The sequence below is a fragment of the Loxodonta africana genome, chromosome 9, assembly GCF_030014295.1.
Source record: "Loxodonta africana isolate mLoxAfr1 chromosome 9, mLoxAfr1.hap2, whole genome shotgun sequence".
NCBI classification, from domain to species: Eukaryota; Metazoa; Chordata; class Mammalia; order Proboscidea; family Elephantidae; genus Loxodonta; species Loxodonta africana.
In genome coordinates, this window is record NC_087350.1 from 81262012 (window position 1) to 81280329 (window position 18318).

An 18318-nucleotide genomic window follows, 5' to 3' on the forward strand; every position below is an offset into this window, starting at 1 on the left:
ATTCTTGGAAAAATTTTTATGGGACTGATAGAGCTAGACCGTTAAAGAATTTTCTTGCTAAGGAAATAATTAGTTTGGGATTTTATTATAAATTGCCAGAGATAGCTTTGGTGCTAAATTAAAAATTGAGGTTGATTTTGAAACTGGAACAGTTACAGTGATGATTATGATTTAGGAGGAAATACTAAGTTTTACATCTTGAGTTTTATTTGGTTTTAAAATTTTGCCCTGAAGTTCTTTATTTAATCGAAATTTGCATAAGTTTAGTTATTGTATATATTTTTGAAGAGAATTAAAATGTGTAGAAATTTATGGTTTTATATATGTAGTTGGTTCTGGTGGGTGAAGTTGCCTTTCTAGTTCTTAGGGAAACTGCCGGGGGTAGTCCCCACCCTCCATTCCCAATCTTGGGCAGCTATGACAAGCTTTTACCACTTGGTGGCAGCATACCAAAGTTTTAAAAGTTATTAAGCTCCGAAAATATAATTATAAAAAATAAACAACAGCCTCATGACAGTATATGAAAGCATGTGAATAAATAATGGAATGGGTTCTTTTGAAAAGAACTAGTATGTGTTTGCCATACTCTTTCCTTTCTGGGGAGAAATTCCTAGACCATTCTTTAATAAATCAATGAGCTTCCAAAATTACTTTGAGCAACAAAATCATGATAAATAAAACCTTGGAAATCCTCTTGTATTTTGGTAATTTTAGAAACCATTTGCTATCTAGCTGAGCAACATCCCCCTTCACTTTCATTGTAGGACCCCTAAATGTTTTAAACCATGCTGAGTCTTTGAGCAGTTCCTTCATAAATGGTGTTTTAGAAAAAATATTTCTTCTAAAAAGCCATTATTAAAAAGAGTATCATTAATAGACAGGTATTTTCAGAGGAGATCTGGGCATCATGGGGTGTTTAACTAATTTATCTTTTAGCTCAGTTTCAACCTGAGGTAATCATATACTCAGAACTTCTATTTTGATGGGGGTGGGGGGTTGGGCATAGGGTAGACTGCTAGGTACTTTCTGGAGAATATTGCAAGTTTGAAGAAAACATCCCTAGTTTTCTAAATGCTCTGACTTTCAGAGCTGGAGGGGACCTTAGACATTATCTAGTTCAACCTCTTAATTTTAAGGATGTAAAAACCAAGTTCCAAAGAGACTGACTTGAGTAATGCCACACAGCTAGTCAGTCAGGGCTAGGGCTGGACTGTTTGTATTATACCACTGCTACTTTATCCTAAAGATTTAGGCAAAAATGAAAAAGCTGTCTGCATATGCCTTGGAACAAAACTAGTTTTTGTTCTGCCTTTTCCCTTTTCTCATTTCGTTTTTTCCTGATGCTAACTGTGAGGTTCAGTTATCAAAACCAACCTCTGGTGAACAGAAAATTAAATCAACTAGAATATGCAGATCTGTTGAGAAGTTTGGTTAAGGTTTTGCTATATTTGATCATTTCAATTTGGATTTGCAATCACGTAGTACTGTGGTATAGTTTATCGCAATGGAAACAAATTCAGTAGTTGCAGGGAGATGATTTAGAGTAGTAACTCACTGGCCTGGGCTCTAATACCTTGTTCTGGTTTTTCTTTGCCTTTAACTTCCTGTGGGTCCTGAGCAAGTCACTTCCCCTCTCTGGACCTTAGTTTGGGGTTTAGTATAAAATGGTAGAGGTAGATTTGATGAACTTGATGTTTCCTTTCAGCGCTGACATCCAGAGCTGTTGAGTTGCTTTAGTTTGGCATAGTTGTGATGCAGTGAATCACTTAATATGGCCCTTCTAGCCACAGTCTTTGTAACTCCCACCAAGTGACACCTGGAAATGAGATGTATGGAACCCTAATGAAGGGATTTATCAGTTTTGCCATCTTGCTAGACTTCAAAGGGAGACACTGAGAGAGTAGGAGCTATAAAACTAGAGATGGAGAGAAGCGGCAGCAGAGAAACATGGGCAGCAGAACCAGGAGACCAGCAGAGACAGCTCGGTGGGCTTTCTGGGCCATGGGGTAAAAAAACTGAGCACCTTCGGGCAAGAGGTTTACTGGTGGAGTAGGGCCCCTCCAGACACTTGGTAGAATTAGCTTTGCCCACCCATGGGTATCGAGCCAAGCACCTTTGGGTGAGGCTTACTGGCAGAGTAGGGTGCCTCTGGGCACTTACTGGCGGAGCTAAAGAGCTTTGTAACACTTGCCGGAACAGGGCGGAGGACAGGCTGAGGGGCCAAGGGTCAGGGAGAGACCTGCCTGTGGGCATGGCTGAGAAGAGGCTGTCCTGATCGAAGAACTGTATTCTGGGTGTTTCTGAACCTGAATTGCAAATTGTTACTTCCCTAATAAACTTTGTAATTTGAGTATTGTCTGTGAGTTCTGTGTGGCTACTGCAACGAATTATTGAACCCAGCAGAGAAGTAGAGTGCCTCACGGGAGGGACAGACAATGTCTGAATTGGTAAAAAGGGTTGGCGAGGGGAGGTGTGTCTGACCTCCTCATAGGAATCAGTCTTGGGGTGTTGATCTTGATTCTCCTTCCTCCTTGTAAAGTTAGAGGAGGCCAGATGCCCCTGCGACATCATTTTTAAAATACTACTTGTAAGCTTCAGTATTTCAGTGAAGAATCACTCTCTTCCATGTTTCTTGTTAATGAGAACTCACGGGATAGAAGCTGCTGCTCTTGGTTGCCTGTCGTGGATTGAATTGTGTTGCCCAAAAATATCTGTCAACTTGGCTAGGCCATGATTCCCAGTATTGTGTGATTTTCCACCATTTTGTCATCTGATGTGATTTTCCTCTTTGTTATAAATCCTGTCGCTGATGTTGACTGAGATGGGATTAGTGGCAGTTCTGTTAATGACGCAGAACTCAATCTACAAGATTAGGTTGTGTTTTAAGTCAATCCCTTTTGAGATATAAAAGAAAGAAGCCAGCAAAGAGACAGGGGAACCTCATACCACCAAGAAAGTCATGCCAGGAGAATAGCACGTCCTTTGGACCTGGGGTCTCTGCGCTGAGAAGCTCCTAGTCCATGGTAAGATCAAGGACCTTCCTCCAGAGCTGGTGGAGAGAGAAAGCCTTCCCCTGGAGCTGGCGCCCTGAATCTGGACTTTCAGCCTACTAGATTGTGAGAGAATAAACTTCTGTTTGTTGAAGCCGTCTGCTTGTGGTATTTCTATTACAGCAACACTAGATAACTAAGACATTGCCCGTGACATAGTTACGCACATAGCTAAAACAAAACCCAGTTATGAAGGTAAGTTGAGTGAATTTTTATTTAGGTCTCTTAATACAGTTAGGAAACCCTGATGGTGTAGTGGTTAAGAGCTGTGGATGCTGGCCAAAACATGGGCAGTTCGAATCCACCAAGCGCTCCTTGGAAACCGTATGGGGCAGTCCTGCTCTGTCCTATATGGTCGCTATGAGTCAGGATCAACTCAGTGGCAGGGGGTTTGATTTTTGGTAATACAGTTAATATATTTTTTAAGTGTTGAAATCTAAAGCTTCCTCTTGGCCCGAGTCGTAAGGTCATTGAATTTGAAAAGAAAATAGAAATCAAACATTAGCTGGCAAGACCTTTTCCTTTCTGTGTTTATGTTTTTGCTACTTATGTGGTAGCGATTTTGAATACTGAGTATGCTAAGAGGGTTCAAGAGTTAAGAATATGCAAAAAAAAAGTATTTTCATTAAGCTTTTTTGGGGGCTTAATCCTTTAGTACCTATTTTAGCGCGCAATTCGTTACTGAACTTTTACTAGCATCACGTATTACCAGATGCCCACATAATTAGGGCTTGAGGTGTATAGCTGTTTCCTGCTAATTTGGAATCCTTCGGAGATAGCAGTCTTTTAGTTAGAAATTTGCCTCCTGAATAATGAATGAGTGAGTATCATGGCTCTGCATTCAGAAGTTCTTATTTAATACCTCCTACATGGCTTGCCCTGGTGGCTTAGTGGTTAAGAGTTAAAGAGTTCAGCTGTTAACCAAAAGGTTGGCGGTTCGAATCCACCAGGTGCTCCTTGGGAACCCAATGGAGCAGCTCTGCTCTGTCCTGTAGGGTCGCTATGAGTTGAAATCGACTTGACAGCAGCGGTTTTTTGTATGCCTTGCACTGTGCTGGGCGTGCCATCAAGGCATTTAAGTCATGGCTTCTGTTTTCAAGCAATTCTTGGTCTGGAAGGAGAAATAAAGCAGTGTGACTGACAGATGTACACAGAAGTCTGTGGAAACACAGAGGAGTAGTGGCTCGAGCTCTTTGGTCACTGTGATGAGACTGGTGTCAAAATTTCTAGCCACACTTAACCAGGAAAGTTTAATCGGTCTAACTTGATGTGTATTTAAACTTAATAAAGGAAGTTTTTAGGTTTAATTTTTGTTTTAACTCCAAGAATTCTGAACCATTCCCTTGTCTCAAATTTTCTTTCCAAGAAGCACAGGGAGAAAAAAGTATTTCATATGAGCTGTTGTACTGAATTCATATTGTTCTCAACTCTTAGAGATTGTTAGATTGTTGGGTGAATCCTAACTGTTTAGATGAGCCCTGTGTGTTAACTCCTTCCCCTCAAACTCCAGGAACAGAAAATAATCCTCTGTGTGATCCAGGTCAGTGTCTGTACTTGAAAGGCCAGAGGTCTTGCCTGGAAGTTGTTAGTATGGTCAGGACTTTGGCAGGACTGACCCATGAGAAACTCCTGACAGGAGTGAGGTTCAGTTGTTCGTGTGGACCACACAAGAATAGCATGAGAGTTCTTAGCACATTACAGAGCTTGGTAAGCTTTCCTGTGCAACAGCCAAAAATTTATTTGGAGGGAGGGAAAGAAAAGGAAGACAAGGGCTAGATTAAAGCAGAATAAGTGTGGGAGAACCAGAAAATTCAAGTTGCTAATTGATGCGCCATGTGGAATGGCTCTCACGTTCCAGCCCAGGGTCAAGAGTCTTGAGCACAGATGATAATTGAAAGGGAGAAGAATTTCAACACATCTTTTCATAGACTATCATTTCAGGTGACATGTTGGTTGTGAGTTGTTTTCATAAAGATAAGTGTTTACTGTGGGTATTTTTTTGTTTTGTGACACTCCTTGATATCAGCTGACAATCTGAAGTACTAAATTGAAAAACTGGATTAAGGAGTCAGGCTTTTGGAGAGTGTGTGCCTCTTTGCTTTTGGAGTCTCTCACCAGCTGGTTCTTTGTCTCCTTCATCAATCCCAGGTCTTTCTGCTCTGTGGCTTGATTCTCCTGTCTTAGCGTGGATTCTCTGCTTAACTGCCTCTCATCCCGATTTGTAATTTATTTGTAAGCATGTCTTCTAGTGTATGTGCCGTTATCTTTAAACATACAATGACCAATTATCCAACCTCAAATTGTGTTGTTAGGTCTAAGACATTTCTTGTAAAATTTTACTGTGGAAAAGAATGGAACAAATGAAAATGAGTCGCATTTAATTTATGCAGTTAACAAATGACCATTAATTAAAAAGAAAAAAATTACGTGAAATTATATTGCCTCAAGATTAGGGACACATGGCTATGAAATCTGTGTTGTATGTCTGTTGTTCGTATCCCTAGTCTTCATTAGTTTTCTACCATGTTCAGATTTTCTCAGAAAGCATTTCATGTTCTACTTCACCCCACCTGGATTTTTTATGTACTTTCCTTCAGTAGTCACTGTTCATTGCTCATAAGTTGCCTTTAAGGGTTCTAAGTCACTTCATGTGTGCATATCCCCTCTGTCATTCTAGGATGGAAGATTCATGCCATAACATCATGTACCATGGTAAGAAAGAGTGAAGTGGTCAACCCCTGTGGGTATGGGACCTTAGTGGGGCACCATGTTCTGCTGCTCTTGAGCATAGGGGATTTGAGGCTGAGATTTGCTCAGGCCAGGGCAACAATACATTAATTAACCGGAACAAATCAGCAGTGACCTCCAGAGATGGCTGTGAAGAGAAAGGAGTACAGTTCTTAAAGCTGCAGTATGAAATTATGTTAAGTTTTCAGGTTAGTAAACAACACTAACAACATTTTTTTTCCTTTTGGTATTCCCTTCATTATTCAGGTTTTACTCTTTTTTTTTTTTTTTTCCTTAAAAAACTGAACTATAGCAGTAGTCAGGGTCTGCTTGGTTTCAACCAGGGATATATAGGTAATTTTGTTAATTAATTTACCAAGATTTTCTGAACTATAAGTTCTTTGAGTTCTCAAAAAATAGCAGTTTGCTAAGTATTTTGTTACAAAGTAGCTGTCTGCTTAATGTCTCTTTTAGGGTTTTATTCCATGAATGAATTTCTAATATCAAATCCTTTGGACACTTTTCAGTCTTGATATATTTTTTTTTTAGTTGAACTTCCTGTTTATCACTGTGTTCTTCTTGAAACCTTTCTCCCTTCACGTCAATGAACTGTTTTATCCTAATCATTCACCATCCCATTTTTTTCAGGTGCTTTTGTTGTTTTTTCTTTATCTGTTCATGTCTTAAATCAGTAATGCTCAAAGCAAACCTTTTTGAAGGAGACGTACAAATTTGTTTTTTTAATTGAAGAATGTGTATATGAATATTAACCTTTTGTACTATCTGGTGAAATGAGATGAGAAAAATAGTTTTGAAATCCATTCTAGGTGATGTAATTCAATAGTAAAAAGATTTAGCAGAATAATTTAGTAACCTTGAGCAGGTAAAAAGCCTGCAAAATGAAATTACCTGAATTTTATCTTCTTACCAGTTGACATTCATGAAGAGGTTGGTTTTATTCCATATGGATAGTTGAGGTCATAGTAGGTGTTTATCAACATGAGCAAAGATCATTTTGTAACCTCAGCAGCACATTACAAAATAGAGATGTGTGTCTTCCTTCCATTGAGCCTTTGCTTTCACATCATTTCTTCTACCACCCTTTTTACTACTTATACCAGTACTTCACTTCACCCCCCAGCCGGTATTGCCAGGCCTGTCTCTGAGATACCTCTGGGTGGGTTTGAACCACCAGCCATAAAGGAGTTATGCTCGGCTTTGCCTTGGTTGTGTTGGATTGGCTGGCCAAGAACCAAAAATAGTCTGTTCATGGGGTTTTAAAGACTGTCAGACCATGAGCTACTTTAGAGAAAAAAAAAAAAAAATTGTTTTGGGTAGGAAGGTTAAATCGGTATCTGAGGTTGTATAAGTACTTTGTATGAGTAGTATTCATTTTAATTATACAAGTAATACTATTTTCTTTTTTTATTATCAGTCTTTAATTACACAACTGGTTGCTGTTGAGTCACGTTTGACTTATGGCAACCTTATGTATAACAGAATGAAACGTTGCTTGGTCTTGTGCCATCTTCATGATCGTTGGTATGTTTGAGTCCATTGTTGTGACTGTTGTGTGAGTCCATCTCATTGAGGGTTACCCTCATTTGCTGGCCCTCTACTTCACCAAACGTGATGTCCTTTTATAGCGATTGGTCTTTCCTGATGACATGTCCAAAGTAAGCGAGCCAGAGTCTCACCATTCTCATTTCTAAGGAGCTTTCTGGTTGTATTTCTTCTAGGACTGATTTGTTCATTCTTCTGGCAGTCCATGGTATATTCAGTATTCTTCGCCTGCACCGCAGTTCAAATGCATCAATTCTTCTTTTGTCTTCCTTTTTCATTGTCCAGCTTTTGCATGCGTATGAGGTGATTGAAAAGACCATGGCTTGAGTCAGATGCACCTTAGTCTTTAAAATACGTCTTTGCTTTTTAAAACTTGGAAGAGGTCTTTTGTAGCAGATTTCCCCAGTGCAATACGTTATTTGATTTCTTGACTGCTGCTTCTGTGGATGTTGATTGTTGATCCAAGTAGAATGAAATCATTGACAACTTCTTTTGCACTTAGAGTCCAAAGTAGACCGTTTGACAAGTTACTTTAGAGTTGTTCCCTGATGTTTAGGTTTTTTTGCTTTCCTAGGTTGAAAGCTACCTCAAGATAGGGACTATGTTTTGCTGCTTTTGTCCTTCCCCCAGCGTCTAGCTCAACCTGTCAGCTAGAAGCAGTCTGAATGGCTTACCCACTTATCAGTTAACCCCTTTCTCTCTTATTTTTTAGTGTTGCCCTTAGAAAGCTTTGAGCTCATATGAAAAGTATGAGTTCCCCAGATGGAGGATAAATAGTTTACAACCAAGAATGTGTGAGTAATTTTAGGCAAGATACCAACCTTCACACAGTTACCAACCTAGCTAGGTAGATTTTTCCTTGAGTAGATTCACTCACTTGTACTTATAGTAGGCTCACTTGCATAATGATAGGTAACTGAAAGTTGATAAGATGTTTTAGTTGTAAAATTCGTTGAAACACACATACACACACACAGAGTACATAACCCATCTGTTGCTGGATGGGGAGTGGCATTTTGATAGTAAGATTGAGACACATGAATTCTTTTGCTGTTTCTGCCATTTTTATCAGTAAGATTGACACACGTGAATTCTTTTGCTATTCCTGCCTTGCTCAGCTACAGTGCCAGAAGATGGAGAGAAAGGTTAGCCTTCTGCCACTGGAGCTTCAGTGGCCTTGTTAAGCAGCCACTCCTGTTCGCTTCCTCAGATGTTTATCTGTGTAGGGGCAGTGGAGAGAGAAAAAGGAAGGACCTGACTGCAATGGTTCAGTGCTTAGCTGCTAACCAAAAAGTCTGCAGCTGGAACTCACTAGCTGCTTCGTGGGAGAGAAAACCTGATGATCTGCTCATAGAGGACAGCCTAGGAAACCCTGTGAGACAGCTCTACTCTGCCCTATAGGGTTGCTGTAAGTTGGAATAGACTCATTGGCACATGACAGCAACAACAACGGTGATAGAAAGGAGTCCCTGTGTGGTGCAAATAGTTAAGCCTGTGGCTATTAGCCAAAAGGTTGGTGGTTCAAACCCACCCTGAGGTACCTTGAAAGGCAGGCCTGGCAATCAGCTTCTGAAAAGTCAGTCTTGTAAACCCTGTGAGCAGTTCTACATTGTACACATGGGGTGACCATGAGTCAGAATCAACTCAATAACAACTAACGTTAGTGGTAGAAAACTGCTTTCTTCAGAACTAGTGAGCCAGAAAACAGATGTCAAAGTTTATTGGCCCAAGTTGCAAAACTAAAAGATGGATGATATCCATTTTGTATTATCTATGCTTATGTTTGCCTTTTTTATTATTAATCAGATTGTGACTGTTTCCTGCTATTGATCTTTTCTCTACATTAGAATGTTTTCCATACGTAATAAGAAAAATGGATGCAAATGGATCTGATATAATATTTTAATAACAGGCAGTCATCTTTCAGAAAAGCAGCTGAATGGTTTAGCTCTTTCCAAACTGAATTGCGATATCCTCTCATTGGGATTATTGCTGTTTAATGTCAGCTTTCCCATTGAGACCGTTGACTTGCCTACATCCTTCATTTTATCATACACTTCCCTGACATTTTACTTTTCTACCCCGCTCTTCACATTCTTGGCACCTCCCTCATCATAACAAAACAAAACAAAACATTCTGCTACCACTTGACGGTGATAAAAGTCTAAGTGAACAACTAACCTATAAAACTCAATTATACAACTATGAACGTACATACAGAGTATTAAGAGCTGACAGCATTATGTGGGAAGCTTAACATTTAAATGAATTCTTTTGCCATTCTGAAACAATTGATATTTTGTAGAGAATGAAAATCTACAAGTCCTGGTAGTTAAGAAAACACAGAGTTGCAAAGAACTGGATTACATTTGTTGGCTTTGGACATCTAAGAACCAGAACTGGGCATGACTACTGTTTGCTTTTCAAATTCAGTTCTCCCATCTGAATGATGGTCTGTTATCCAAGCTTTAACTCTGTAGGCTTCACAGAATAATATATATTAAATTCATTCCACCTACTTTTAACTTTTGTTTTAGAATGCAAAAAGTATTTAGGTACAAGTCACACCTCATTTTAAAATTGTGACTCTGATGGTTGCCTGACATTTTCAGCGTGCTAACCTGAAGTGTGTTTAAGAATCTGCCCAATTTCATAACCAGTGTAATTTAGAGTAGGACTGATCTCTTTTCTAAAATTGAATGTATTCACATGGATCAAAATTCAAAAGATACCAGAAAGGATACAGTGAACAGACTTTTTGATCCCTGTCCTCCAGCCTCCTAGTTCTCCTTGGACCTAGAGTCCCAGTCAGGGTGATTATTTTCTATTCATCTGTACCTTTCCCAGCCCCACGGTTTTACAGCACGGTAGCCCACGGTGCCATTCCACACGTTGCGTTTTCCTTAACGGTCTGTAGCAAAGCTGATTCCCCATTAGTACATAAAGAGCCTCTTCTGTGTCTTTTTTTTTTTTTCTTCCTAACGGTTGGAGAGTGTGCACTTATTATAGACATTTAGGATTTAAATATCTTTGCTTTTACTCATTCAATTGAACATATATTATTGAGCACCTGCTGTGTTCCTGACACTGTTCTTTGTGCTTAGGAAACAATGTGTAAAGCAGGGGAATTTCCTGTCCTCAGGGAGTCAGTTCTAATCTAGGGAGACCTGGAATAAACTGATGTATAATTTGTACATTAATCATTTTGCCAGGGTACCACTGTATCTGTAAAATAAACTCTTAGAATTGGAATTTCTGGTTTAAACGGTGTGTTTATTTTTCATTTAGGTAGTTGCTGCCAAATTTTTCTTCACAGAAGATGTACTAGTTTGGATGTGCTAGTTTACTGTTAGCAATATTTGAGTGCCTGTTCTTTTTTCATTGTTTTCTAACACAAGGTGTTATCAAACTTTTGAGAAAGGTATCTCAGTGTAATTTTTCAGTTTTCCTTTGAGAGAAACTTACCATGTGTGTATACTGAAAAGCCTTTTATATTTTGAAACTGTTCATATCCTTTGCTTGCTTTTTTTGTTTGGTTTTTGATTTCTTATTTGTAGGACTTCTTTATAAGTTACTCCTCTTTAATACATGTTTTTGGTTTGTGTGTGTGTGTGTTTGACCCTGAAAATGTGAGATTTTTTTTTTTTATCAAGTCTTTTCATATTGTTCAGTAAAAGGTTATATGTAGTGTCTATACTAGAAATTATAGCAGTAATTTACCTTCTTATCTCATTTGTCACTTAGGGAGAATGTTAGAGATGACCCAAAGATTTGACTTCCTATAAGAACTAACCTGTAAAATAAATGTGTTATATTGCCAGTATGCTTGGTTGTTGTAAATAGTTGTTAGATGATCACCCATGCTATATGTGTACCTGGCATTTTCTACTGATTGGCTGAAGGCAATTTTTGTAGAATTTTACATTTTTTCCTTATACAATGAGGGGTAGTGACTGGATTAAAAAAAAAGATCAATACTATATTAATTTTAAGCTGTGGGAGAACACCTAGAAACCACCAGTTAGATTACTTATTTCACAACTCAAGAAGCAGAACACATCAAGACCAATTTTTGTTTGGATTCAGAACTTCTGTGTTTTTTTTATCTTCCTTCGAAAAGAATGAGAAGATGCTTGGAATTGGCTCTTCTTTTTCCCTGTCTGAAGTCTTCATATTTCCACTCAAATTAAAAAAAAAAAAAAAAAAAGGAACCGTTTCCTTTGCAGTTAGCCTCTTGTTAATACTTAAGAAAATACTTGAGTCAAGTACTTTCTTCCTTTTTGCTCTTCCCATAGCCCCAAACATACTGCCTTGTCTTTATTTTCCCCTACTCCTTTTCCATCTCATTTATTAACTCCCTACCCCCATACATTTTCTTATTCAGAAAATTTAAATCTTGGCCCTCTGTTTTTCTTTGGCAAGAACTTCTCCTTCAATTTTATGTGTTCCAAAATTTCAGTGACCATCATCTTGATACAAACACAAAATGTGACATAATTATGTTGGAGGAATGGATGAGAGGGAAAGTAAGGTAGAATGAATGGAAAAGTTTAGTTCTCTGATAGTAGTATGGCAGAAATTCAAGAAATAACTCATAAAATTGATCAGCAAGAAATAGCCATACATGCATATTACTTAGAAGGATTGAGGTCAGTACTGGAGGAGCTGGCAAGAATTGAGATTACTTACCTCTGGGAACGGAAACTGGTTCAGTAGGGAGCAGTGGGACTCTTTTTTTCATCATAAGCCATTTAATTCTTTTTATTTTTAAAACTATGTAGATGTGTTACTATTATAAAATTTAATTTAAAAATTACACCATACTGGTGTTTCATGGAACCCTGGTGATGCATTGGTTGAGAGCTTGGCTGCTAACCAAAAGGTTGGCAGTTCAAATCCACCAGCTGCTCCTTGGAAACCTTGTGGGGCAGTGCTACTCTGTCCTCTAGGGTTGCTATGAGTTGAAATCGACTTAACAGCAATAGGTTTGCTTTTTTTTTTTTTGGTATTTCATAGAATTTTTCACTGGGTAATGCATCTTTATAGACTTGGTTAAAATATAAGCTTCATGAAGGCAGGGACCTTCCCTTATTTAATCCCATGACTCCATTGCTTAGAATAGATCTGACACATGGTGGTGATTTGATAAATATTTACTGAACAAATGAAACAATTATAGAGACAAAGTTTCTGGAATGGGAATGAGATTAGAACTTTCAGGATAGCAGGCAAATATTGGACTGTAAGCTCCTTAGAGCTAGGGACCTTGTCTTGCTTTTTGCTGTGTCTCTTGCACGGGTATTTGATACAGAATAGATACTCAGTATATGCTTAGGGCTGTCTATAGAATTGGAACATCCAAGAATTATATCCCTGAGTATTAGAAGAGAACACCCCCGCCCCACACACACACTTGTGTCTTTTTGCATCTTTCCAGTTGTAAGATAATTCTTGCCCCACTTGGTTAATTCCTTTGTTAGGTATAAAGTCAGAGTAACTCAGTTGCTCAAAGTCTTTATTCAGTCAACTTTTTACTAGGGTCTTCCAGGAACAAAGCTTGGCACTAGGCACTACAGATGTTATAAAGATGAGTAAGGCTCAGTCTCAGACTCCAAAAAATATGTGGTCTAGCAGGTGAAATTGAATTTTTGTATTTATAATTATCATATACAAGACACAGCACGAGGCATAAACAGCTTGTGTTGAAGAGAGGAGGAAGCTGTAACTAAATCTCATGTGAGGGTGAGAGGGTGGCAGAGCTGATGGAAGTATATTGACTAGAGAGGGGGAAGAATCAGGAAGACTTCCTTTTCTGTCTTTCCCCTTCTCCTTTTTCCCCTTTTCCTCTTTCCTATCTGCTCTCCTTTGTTTCTGCATTTACTTAGTGTCTGATATGAGCCAGGATATGTATTTCATGCTGGAAGATGAAAAGTTAAATTAAGGAGCTCATTATCTGTTTTAGAGAGACAAACAGGTAGCCAGAAAATTACATTATGATGGGTGCAATGAAAGTTAAGATTTCCAGCAAAAATTGAGGGACTTAGGCAGTGTCTCACAGGCAAATCAGCAGCCTTGATTTGAATAAAAGTGTTCGTTATCATACCATTTCTTCAACTGCACTGTGCTAGACACTGTGCTGAGCATTTCATACACTTAATGTTAACAATAACCCTTAAAACAACTCTGTGAAATAGATATAGGTAGATATCATCATTCCCGTCTTACAGATGAGGAAGGCACATGATGGTGCATGACATGCCTAAGGTCACATAGCTAGTAAATGGCTAAACTGAACCCAAGTCTAACTCTTCAAGGTTTATTCTACTCAAAAAACAATCCAATGAATCCTTATATGTTGTTGGTGGGAATGTAGAATGGTGCAGCCAGTTTGGAAAACAGTTTGGCGGTTCTGCAAAAGGTAAACATAGAGTTCATCATATGATCCAGCAATTCCAGTCCTAGGTATGTACCCAAGAGAAATGAAAACATACATCTACACCAAAACTTGTACACGAGTGTTCATAGCAGCATTATTCACAATAGTCCAGAAGTGGAAACAACCTAAATGTCTATCAGGTGATGAATGGATAAACAAAATGTGATGTATCCATATTAAACAAACCAACAAACAGACCTGTTGCTATCGAGTGATTCTGATTCACAACGACCCTATATGACAGAGTAGAACTGTCCCATGGGGTTTCCAAGGAGCAGCTGGTGGATTTGAACTGCTGACCTTTTGGTTAACAACCAAGCTCTTAACCACTGCACCAGCAGGGCTCCTGTATCCATATAGTGGAATATTACTCGGCCATAAAAAGGAATGAAGCACTGATCCACGCCGTAACATGGATGAACCTTGAAAACGTAATGCTGGATGAAAGAAGCCAATTACAAAGATCATATATTTTAGGATCCCATTTATATGAAATGTCCAGAATGGGCAAATGTACAGGCAGTAGATTAGAGTATTCAGGGACTTAGAAGAGGTGGGAATGAGGTAATGGGTATGGGGTTTCTTTCTGGGGTGATGAAAATGTTCTAAAATTGGTTGTGATGATGGTTGTGCAACTCTGTGAATATACTAAAAACCATTAACTTGTATACTTCATATGAGTGAATTTTATGGTATGTGAATTCTATCTCAATAAAACTATTAAAAAAAAAAAAAAAAAGGCAACCCAAGACCCTGAAATTGAGTTTTCTGTTCTACCTAGCTAGAAGATCTTATTGTAATAATACATAAGCAGAAACTACTGTAAAGATGATCCTCCCAGAGCAAGATCGGCTTTTACCTCACAAGTTACTTATTAACAACTACTTAACATATAAATAATGTCTTAAACAGTATATTATCTAATAGAGTCAGTAGTTTGTCCTGTAAATTTTAGGTAAGATTTTTAAAAACAGTGCAATCAATCTCTTATGTTGTGAGTTCGTTTGGAGAAGGCTTAAAATATTGAGGCTAGATGAGTAAATAAAGTTGGGTTTCACCAATTGGAGCTTATCTGAAATCTTTGGAGCAGAAATCTGGAAATTGTTAGTTGGTTGCTAAGACTTGGAACCCTCTTAGCAAATTTCTCTGCAGCCATGCCATAAACCCTGCTGTCCCAGTAGCAGTCATGAAGGCAGCCAGTTTGCAAGTGAGGTGGTTAAAACCTAGAGAGATATATTCCAGAATTTAGCAGCCTTCAGTCCAAGAATTGGATAAGGCTCAACATGTTTTCATGCCCTGCTATAAAATCAGGCACTTAAAATAATTCTTTCTGCTAATGTGAAAGGAAAAGAGCCCTGAAAGAACAGTAAATGGGAGCAGAACCAAAAAAAAATTAGACTTGAGTGCTGAGTCTCTTTTTTGGACCGAAATTGCAGTGACAGTTACTTAAAAAGTAGAGGCAAGGTTCCTGGGGTTAAATTAAAAAAAAAAAATCATAATCTACCTTGGGCCCTTAGTGCAGAATGAACAAAAATGTAGCTTGTTAGTTTTTTTTTTTTTATTAGTATGAGTTTAAATGATTTTAGCATCTATATATGAATAATTTGGAGTATCGTGGCTGATAAGGTAATTAAGTTTTCAGAAGACTGATTTGGGAATGGTTGTTACTATAATACTTTAGAAAACAGGACCAGATTTCAGAGCGGTCAAACAGACACATATAGAATACCCATTATATACAAGGGCTTGTACCAGTGTTGTAAAGGATCTAAAAGCAGTGTAAGACTTATTTCTTTTATCTAAATCTTACAGTCCAGCTGGAGGATCTTATAAATCCATGTGCTAAAACAGTGTATGATTGAATTCCACTTTGATAGCCTATCTTTGGATTGGTCAAGGAGACCTTGTCTGAGACTTGATATCTCGGCCCACGTGTGACCCCAAGTGAACTACTTCGCCTCCTTGGGATGCATTGACAGTAGTTTGTCCGAGCCTTGATCATCAGCTTATGTACTTCAGTGGCATGCGGGAAGTCCTGGCCTGATCACTGAGGCTTGAGGTTTAGTCCTTATCCTCCTGGTGCCCTCCTAGACAGAGCCTGTCTAGGCCAGCAATTCTTATCTAAACTCATTGTGTGTTTGGGGAGAATGAGGTGGAGAGGAGAGAGTCTCGTTAGGCAAGTGCTCACAGGCTGATCTCAGCTGCCTTTAGGGATTTTTGTTTATTAAACAGAACTCTGCCTACGCTTACGCTCCCAGTTGCATCCTAGCAGAGCGCTAGTTGCCACCAGGATCATTTTGTGGCAATGGTCTCCAGGGAGAGAGGGTGACGGACAATTCACCTCAGGGGTCTTATGCATCATCATTGGGGTACTTTTAGAGACTTCTGTCTTTCTTCCTGAGGCTGGTTGTCCCATCTGGTTCAGTATCCCTGGAAATATCAGCCTGGGATCAATGCCCTGTTTTTCATCAGCACCATGGAAATCATAAAGTACCAATAAGAAGAAATAACAAAATAAAAACATTTCCTGTCATCAGACAGGGATTACCATGGTTAGTATCTTAGTGTATATTCTTCTAAATGTTTCCTACATATGTGTATACATACACGTATGTATTTTTAAACCAACGTGAAATCATGCTATCCATACTCTTTTGTACCCTGCTTTTCTATGATAACATTTCATTTCAGTAAAGTGTTATCTCATCTGATTTTACTATATTGAAATTTCTTTAATTCTTTCCTGGATATCTTTTTCAGTTGGTTTATTCAAACCTGATATACAATCCAGTACTACACATTGCGTCTAGCATTTCCTTAAGTCTCTTAATCTAGCACGGTTCCTCATCTTTTTTATTTTAAATAATAAGAGCACTGACTTATTGAGAACCTGGGCTAGTTGTTCCGTAGAATGTCCCATCTTTTGGATGAGTCTGATTGTTTCCTCGTTAATTTTTTTTTTTTTTAATTTATCTCTTGTATTTCCTGTAAACTGGAATTCATATCCAGTAGCTTGATGGATTCAAATAAAATATTTTTTGACTTGAAAACCAAACAGGTATGTTCTGTATTTCACACTATCAACATCAGAAGACATATCTGGTTGGCCCACCGTTAGTGATGCTAAAATTGACCATTGGATTCAAATAGTGAGAACTGACCTCTTTATTGTATAGTTGGATCCCTGGTGGCGCAGTGGTTAAGAACTCAGCTGCTAACCAAGAGGTCAGCAGTTCGAATCTACCAGCCACTCCTTGGAAGCCCTGTGGGACAGTTCTACTCTGCCCTATAGGGTCATTATGAGTTGGAATTGACTCGAAGGCAATGAGTTGTTGTGTAGCTAGTTTCCCTCTGCAGCTAAAAGTAATCAGCGTGATGTTACTTTGGAAATTTCTATCAACCATTTACCTAATGATTTTAACTTGATTGGTAATCTTTACTTGAATCAATAATTTTGTAGAGTTTGCAAAATGTTTTTTAATTCTGAAATTCCTTCCACATTTATTAGCTGGCATTCTTGGAAAATAGGATTTGCCCTCACCAACTAGGGCTATTTGGTTACCCTGAAAGGTAGAATAAATATATGATTTTTTGGTTTTACCATTTTTCAAATTAAGGAGCTATTTTAGTAGACACCTCAACAAGTGACAGTTGAAGTTTTGGTTTTGTTTTTTTGAGTACTGTAAGAGATTCATGAATTTTCATTGACGTGATGTGTTTCAGTCAGCTACAGTCCTTTTTTTTTTAGTGTTTAAGTTGTTAAAACTGGCTAGTGTGGGAGCCCCTTAATTTGTAGTGCTTAGATTGGTACCGTTACCCTGCCCATTGTCCAATTTCATAGCAGAAACCTTCACTTTAAACCCTTAAATCCTTGTTTCTGAGGTGATAGACAGCTAGCTATTGAGTCTAGGAAATGCTTAAGAGGGGCTACTTCATATTTCTAGATTACCACATTATTATTATATTACAAAGCCTCATCTCAGTTGTGCACATTGAGAATGATTCTGCCAGTGTTCAAAACGCCACACTCTTAAGGCTCTCTGTCTTTAAAGATGTACAATGAGAAGTCTGGTTTCATGGTTTAATGCCTCTTTTTTTTTTATGCCAAGATTTCAAGGAATATACATATGTCTCAACAATGTTTTTCTGCCTATGTTTATGTAAGATTGGATGTTTATGTTTGACAAACTCAGTACAACATTTCTTACAAAGCAGCGTACTATCCTAGGAGAGTGTGTCATTTTTGAAAAGCACGCTGCGTGTCAACAAACGGGAATGTGAGTTTTGGATGGGCCTGGCAATAAGAGAGGCCATATTATTGCATACAGAAAGCTGTTAATGGTATGGTTTGGTGATGTTTTAAGTATGTTACATAATAGCATGATAGTTTGAAATGAATGTGTTTACTGTGTTTTAGTTTCCTTTCAGGAAAGGAGAAGCGACAGGAGATATGAGCAGAAGGGTATAGAGTAGCCAGACTTGTAGATCAAGGTAAGGACTTTGAGTTTTATTTAGAGTGAGAGAAGGAACCATGAGAAGTTT

At 38.4% G+C, this 18318-nt stretch overlaps 1 protein-coding gene across 2 annotated transcripts in view; it reads left to right on the forward strand.

Moving 5' to 3' along the window:
- RNF38 (ring finger protein 38) overlaps nucleotides 1-18318 on the forward strand; it is a 172133-nt gene that overhangs the window by 39539 nt on the left and 114276 nt on the right. The gene's annotated exons all lie outside the window — the stretch shown is intronic.